Genomic DNA, 7,665 nt, shown 5'->3' on the forward strand with positions numbered 1-7,665 from the left:
TAGTATATTATGTTTGGATATTGTATTCCAAATGTGGTACGTTTAGTTTGAGTATTTTATTCTAAATTAAAATATTATTTTATGTTTTGTTAGAATATTATATTTTAAATTAGAATATTATTTTATGTTTGGTTTGAATACTATATTACAAATTAGAATATTCTATATGTTCCGTTTGTTGTATTCTTCTGGAGCGATTTAGCCGCCGAATGTTTATGGGAAGCGATTAATTTGATTCTTCTGGAGAAGCCAACAAAAACCCGGGGGAGGTGGGGGGGGGGGTGGTGGTTAGATAGGCACTATCAAATTGGTACCTGACCTCTCCTTATCGACGACTTTCTCTCATTGACTGTTAATAATTACTCCATCTAGATATACTTTGCATATGTATTTATTGTTGAGTTTTGGATTGTTGAGTTTTTGTTTAAGATGAAATAGTCTTAAAATGAGAGTGAATGGGAAATGAGATTTGGATTTGGATTTGATCAAATGATCGATCGATCGATTAATTATTTGGACCAAATTTATTTGTTAATAGTGAATATTAACGTGATATAATCCGTGTTTGTAACGGATGTTTTTCAATCCGTGTATTGTGTTGCACCAAGAAAGCAACAAGATGCCTAGTGCACCTCCCACCATGGTCAAGTGTTCATCCACCAAGCAAGTGTTCATTCCATCATGTAAGTGCTTCCTCCATGATATCCTAATGTTTGTTCCACCATGGAGGGGGCAGATTTCTATCACATGACTGCTATAAATAGAGCAGAAGTTGTAGAGAAAGAAGAACACATCCGAAAAAAACACTCGGAACACTCAGTATACAATTGATATACACTCTGTATATAATTGATATACACTCTGTATACACTCAAACTACACTTTGTATACAATGTGTATACACTGGAAAAATGAATTGCAATCTTATATCCTCTTCAGTAAGAATTCAACATCGGCTATACATTGCATTCCTTCTTCTCAGAATTTTCATTCGACTTCTGAGTTCTCCTTCCTTGTTATGCAATGTTTTAAAACTATAAACAAAGCAACTGTAAGTGTGATTTGCTGCCGAACTTTGCGTTCGCTGAAATACTGGGGTTTGAAGTACCGCTACACCAGTATGTAATTCGTTCTATCCTGGGAGGAAATAATCCATAACCTTGGGTACTAGGAGGGGATTAAATTCCTTAAGGAAACACTGTGAATTCAGTGGGCTCAAATTATTTTTTGTTTCAGTTACATCATTCCATATTTATACCAGATAAGAAGTACTATACAGGAAACAACAACAACAAGCTTAAGGAATTTAATAATTTTAATTTCTGTATTTGTGTTACTTTTATTATTCTGGAAACTTAAAACATTTGTGGTATTGTGTACTCCCATTTGGAGAGTAAAGCCTTCGTGGCGTTTCGTTGGAGATTAAAATCTACGTGATTTTTTACTCCAGTTTTAAATGCTTATTAAACGTTTGTGTCATTTTTACAGTAAAAATGGCGAATGACGGAAATCAAGCTGTTCCGATGATGACTGCCAACGCATCGACAAGTCGAACTCCGGCGTTGGCACCGGCAGAGAAACCCGAAAAATTTTCCGGGATGGATTTCAAGCGCTGACAGCAAAAGATGTTCTTCTACTTGACTACGTTATGTCTACAGAAGTTCATCAAGGAAGATGTTCCTGATCTTCCAGATGAAACTCCAGAGAATGATAGCTTTCTCGTGATTGAGGCGTGGAAGCATTCTGACTTCTTGTGCAGGAATTATATTCTTAGCGGACTGGAGGATAATCTGTATAATGTATACAGTGGCGTGGAGACGTCAAAAGAATTGTGGAATGCGCTTGAAAAGAAATACAAAACTGAAGATGTCGGGATGAAGAAATTCGTCGCTGCAAAATTTTTGAACTACAAAATGGTAGATAGCAAGTCTGTTATTACCCAAGTCAAGGAGTTACAAGTGATTATTCATGATCTACTTGCTGAAGGTGTATTTCAAATGAATGCTAATGTTGAAAGTAAAATTTTTAGTAATTTTACTAACGAAATTTTCATTGAAGGTCTTGTCATCAATGAGGCATTCCAAGTAGCAGCAATAATTGAGAAGTTGCCTCCATTGTGGAAGGACTTTAAAAATTATTTGAAACACAAACGAAAGGAGATGTCCCTTGAAGATCTCATTGTTCGATTGAGAATCGAAGAGGATAATAAAGCTGCTGAAAGGAGAGGCCGTGGAAATTCAACAATAATGGGAAAAAATATTGTTGAAGATAACAAAAAGAGAAAGAAGGCTTCTGGTCCGAAATACAACCCAAGCAAGAAGCGGTTCAGTGGAAACTGCTACAACTATGGGAAAATCGGACACAAATCTACGGAGTGTCGTGCTCGGAAGAAAGACAAGCAAAGGGGTCAAGCAAATATGGTAGAAAAGCATGATGATGTTGATGACTTGTGCGTCATGCTTTCTGAATGCAACCTGGTAGGAAACCCAAAGGAGTGGCGGATTGATTCTGGAGCCACTCGCCATGTTTGTGCTGTGAGGGAAGCATTTTCTACATATGCTTCTGCTGGACCCGAAGAGACGCTCTCTATGAGAAATGCTGCTACAGCAAACATTGAAGGATACAGTAAGATATTTCTCAAGATGACTTCTGGCAAGGTCATGACTTTGAACAACGTCCTTCATGTTCCCGAGATTAGGAAAAACTTAATCTCTATTGGACTTCTTGTAAAGCACGGTTTCAAGTGCGTTTTTGTATGTGACAAGGTAGTGATTAGTAAGAATGAAATGTTTGTAGAAAAATGTTACCTTACTGAGGGCCTTTTTAAGCTGAATGTAATAGTTGTTGAAACTAATAATAAAACTTCAGCTTCTTCTTATTTACTTGAGTCAAATGATTTATGGCATGTACGTTTGGGTCATGTCAATTATAAAACCTTGCGAAAAATGATTAACTTGGAAGTATTGCCTAAGTTTGAATGCGAAAAATCAAAATGTCAAATATGTGTGGAATCTAAGTATGTTAAACATCCTTATAAGTCGGTTGAAAGGAATTCAAATCCTTTAGACTTAATTCACACAGATATTTGTGACATGAAATCAATACCATCTCGCGGTGGAAAGAAGTATTTCATAACTTTTATTGACGATAGTACTCGATATTGCTATGTTTACGTACTTAATAGTAAAGATGAAGCAATAGACGCATTCAAGCAATACAAAAATGAAGTTGAAACGCAACTTAACAAGAAAATCAAAATGATAAGAAGTGATAGGGGTGGTGAATATGAATCTCCTTTTGAACAAATATGTTTAGAATATGGAATTATTCATCAAACAACAGCCCCTTACACGCCCCAATCCAATGGGATTGTGGAAAGAAAAAATCATTTATTAAAGGAGATGATGAACGCATTGTTGATAAGTTCTGGTTTGCCATAGAACTTGTGGGGGGAAGCCATTCTTACGGCCAGCCGAATACTAAATCGAGTGCCCCATAGCAAAACACAATCCATTCCATATGAAAAATAGAAAGGAAGGAAGCCCAACTTGAATTATTTTAAAGTGTGGGGGTGTTTGGCAAAAGTGCAAGTTCCTAAACCCAAAAGGGTAAAAGTAGGACCGAAAACAGTTGATTGTATTTTCATAGGATATGCGACTAATAGTAAAGCATATCGATTTATGGTTCATAAATCAGAAAATCTCGACATTCATAATAATACGGTTATAGAATCAGATAATGCTGAGTTCTTTGAAAATATATATCCATATAAAAAGGAATGCGAGTCGATTGGTGAAGGATCTAAACGACCTCGGGAAGAAACAAAAGAAAGTACATTTAATCAGGGGGATCCAAGACGTAGTAAACGTCAAAGAACGTCTACTTCGTTTGGACCAGATTTTGTGACTTTCTTATTGGAAAATGAGCCTCGAACATTTAAAGAAGCTATGTCTTCTTCGGAATCATTGTTCTGGAAAGAGGCTGTCAATAGTGAAATAGAATCCATATTGAACAACCATACATGAGAATTGGTTGATCTTCCTCCTAGAAATAAACCTTTGGGTTCTAAATGGATTTTTAAGAGAAAAATGAAAGATGATGGCACTATTGATAAATTTTAGGCAAGACTTGTTGTCAAAGGGTATAGACAACGAGAAGGTCTTGACTACTTTGATACATACTCCCCAGTTACAAGGATTACGTCCATACGGATGTTAGTAGCATTAGCTGCAGTGTATGGTCTTGAAATTCATCAAATGGATGTTAAAACGGCCTTCTTAAATGGAGAGTTGGAGGAAGAAATTTACATGGAACAACCTGAAGGGTTTGTGGTTCCAGGTAAAGAAAATAAGGTATGTAGACTTGTTAAGTCCCTTTACGGACTAAAACAAGCACCCAAACAATGGCATGCGAAATTTGACCATACAATGTTGTCAAATGGTTTTAAGATAAATGAATGTGATAAATGTATGTACATTAAAAATGTTCCAAATCACATAGTCATTGTTTGCCTATATGTGGATGATATGCTGATAATGAGTAATAACATTGCCAACATAAATGCTACTAAGCGTATGCTAACTAGCAAGTTTGATATGAAGGACTTGGGAATTGCGGATTTAATTCTGGGGATTAAGATCCAAAAGACTCCTCAAGGTCTGGCATTGTCACAATCTCATTATATTAAGACAGTACTTGAAAAATTCAAGCACTTGGGCTTTAAAGTTGCTAAGACTCCAATTGACGTAAATCTTGCACTAGCAAAGAATAAAGGCCAAAGCATATCACAATTGGATTATGCTCGTGTGTTGGAATGCTTAATGTACATCATGAATTGTACACGACCAGATATAGCTTGTGCTATAAGTAAACTAAGTCGATACACGAGCAATCCAGGTCAATCTCATTGGATGACAATGAAACGAGTTTTGGGATACTTAGAACATACCCAAAACTTTGATTTGCACTACAGTAAATATCCTGCGGTGATTGAAGGATATTGTGATGCAAATTGGATCACCGGTTCAACTGATTCGAAGTCCACAAGTGGATATGTATTCACTATTGGTGGAGGAGCGGTATCTTGGAAGTCGTCCAAACAAACATGTATTGCCCGCTCTACAATTGGAAGGGCTGGGAGCGTTATGTATAACGGTAAATCTCGTCATATACGATGAAGACATAAAACCGTTAGGCAACTTCTCTCTAGAGGAATTATCACGATTGACTATGTAAAGTCAAGTGATAATGTGTCGGATCCACTTACAAAAGGCTTAACTAGAGAGGTAGTTGAGAAATCATCGAGGGGAATGTGACTATGGCCGAGAACAAGTCATTGTGGCGGTAACTCTACCTAGAAGACTGGAGATCCCAAGATCTAGGTTCAAGGAGATCAAACAAAGTCATTAATGACGGTTCAACATTGTCAATAAAATTTTTTAGTCCATTCTCGTGATGAGACAATGTTCAGTACCAAGGATAAAATATTAAGGCTTTTTAATGATTTCTAAATTTGATACAGGGTATATCAAATAGTGTATCTACGGGATGACACGTTTAGGAATCACCTATGTAAGTGTGAAGTGTTAGCCGCTTCAAGGAGAATTTTGCAAGGCCAATTCTCTACGCACTTATGAAACCAGGCAGTGTTCATTGCTGAAACGAACACAACAATGAGAACCAAAGACGGTTAAGGGATTGATTGTGTGACTTATGGTTGTCTAGGTATACACTAAAGTTCGACGGTTCAAAGATATCAAATCTTCCGATTGACCGAGTCTATCCGATATAAGTTCACTACGGAAAGTTCCAAGGGAAACCTACTTATCCAGATACAATTAATTCTTGCTTGCAAATCACACAAGTTTTTCATGCATACTTCCGTGATATAGCCATTCCCCATTCATGTGGAGGATTGTTGAGTTTTGGATTGTTGAGTTTTTGTTTAAGATGAAATAGTCTTAAAATGAGAGTGAATGGGAAATGGGATTTGGATTTGGATTTGATCAAATGATCGATCGATTGATTAATTATTTGGACCAAATTTATTTGTTAATAGTGAATATTAACGTGATATAATCCGTGTTTGTAACGGATGTTTTCCAATCCGTGTATTGTGTTGCACCAAGAAAGCAACAAGATGCCTAGTGCACCTCCCACCATGGCCAGGTGCTCCTCCCACCAAGCAAGTGTTCATTCCACCATGTAAGTGCTTCCTCCATGATATCCTAATGCTTGTTCCATCATGAAGGGGGCGGATTTCTCTCACATGGCTGCTATAAATAGAGCAGAAGTTGTAGAGAAAGAAGAACACACAGAAAAAAACACTCGAAGCACTCAGTATACAATTGATATACACTCTGTATATAATTGATATACACTCTGTATACACTCAAACTACACTTTGTATACACTGAAAAAACGAATTGCAATCTGATATCCTCTTCAGTAAGAATTCAACATCGGCTATACATTGCATTCCTTCCTCTCAGAATTTTCATTTGACTTCTGAGTTCTCCTCCCTTGTTCTGCATTGTTTTAAAACTACAAACAAAGCAACTGTAAGTGTGATTTGCTGCCGAACTTTGCGTTCGCTGAAATACTGGGGTTTGAAGTACCGCTACACCAGTGTGTAATTCGTTCTATTCTGGGAGGAAATAATCCATAACCTTGGGTACTAGGAGGAGATTAAATTACTTAAGAAAACACTGTGAATTCAGTGGGCTCGAATTAATTTTTGTTTCAGTTACATCATTCCATATTTATACCAAATAAGAAGTACTATACAAGAAACAACAACAACATTTATTACTAGTATTCTAAAGCTTTATAAATAGTAAGGAAATCATGTTCAGTTTCTCAATTCACTTTTTAAGTTTTTAAGCCAAGCCTAAGTCACACTACTTTGCATTTGGCGAAGAGCCAAGAACTGGTAATTAAAAGGTATGTTCCTATTTTACTTCATCAAGCTCAATTCATATAATAGTACATTTCTTTATAGAAGTAAAGTATTATATTGCTATATTTTCTTCGTATAGAATATGTTCTAACACCCGGTGCAAATAAATTTTTACTGCATGATGACCATAAGTTCGTTTTTTGGTTATTTTCCTTTTTACTCCTTTAAAAGAAGAAGGAAAGTGGATGGGTTTGCTGGTGAGGCTGAGGTTACACGGCGCTGCGGAAATCATCATCCGACTGTTTGGGGAGATCATTTTCTTGCCTATGCTCATCTCTCGGTAAATTTGTATATTAAGAAACTAGTTTTTTTTTTTTTTTTTTGCATATTAATTCTTCTTGTTTTTAGCACAATATATACTAGCTATTCGTTTGTTCATTTATTTTCAGTTGAAGCAATTCTATTGATCCATCTGTTCGTAAAAGTTGAAGTATATGACCATTTCATCTAAAATTTTAAACAGTTAGATAGAGCACACTTTTATTTATTTAATTGTGTCTCAACATACCCCTCACGTGCGGATTTGATTCATTTTCATGGGCCATGAAAATTCTTTTTTGTTAATCGGTGTACTCGAACTCAAGATGTCTGAATGTGAGAGCACCAAGTTATAAAAAAGAGAAGTTATATTTATGTACTTGCACAGGGAGCCAATGAATGTGAAAAGAAACAGCATGAAGACCTAAAAGAAGAAGTGAGAAAAATGC

Source organism: Nicotiana tabacum, chromosome 10, assembly GCF_000715075.1.
Source record: "Nicotiana tabacum cultivar K326 chromosome 10, ASM71507v2, whole genome shotgun sequence".
In the NCBI taxonomy this organism is placed as follows: domain Eukaryota; kingdom Viridiplantae; phylum Streptophyta; class Magnoliopsida; order Solanales; family Solanaceae; genus Nicotiana; species Nicotiana tabacum.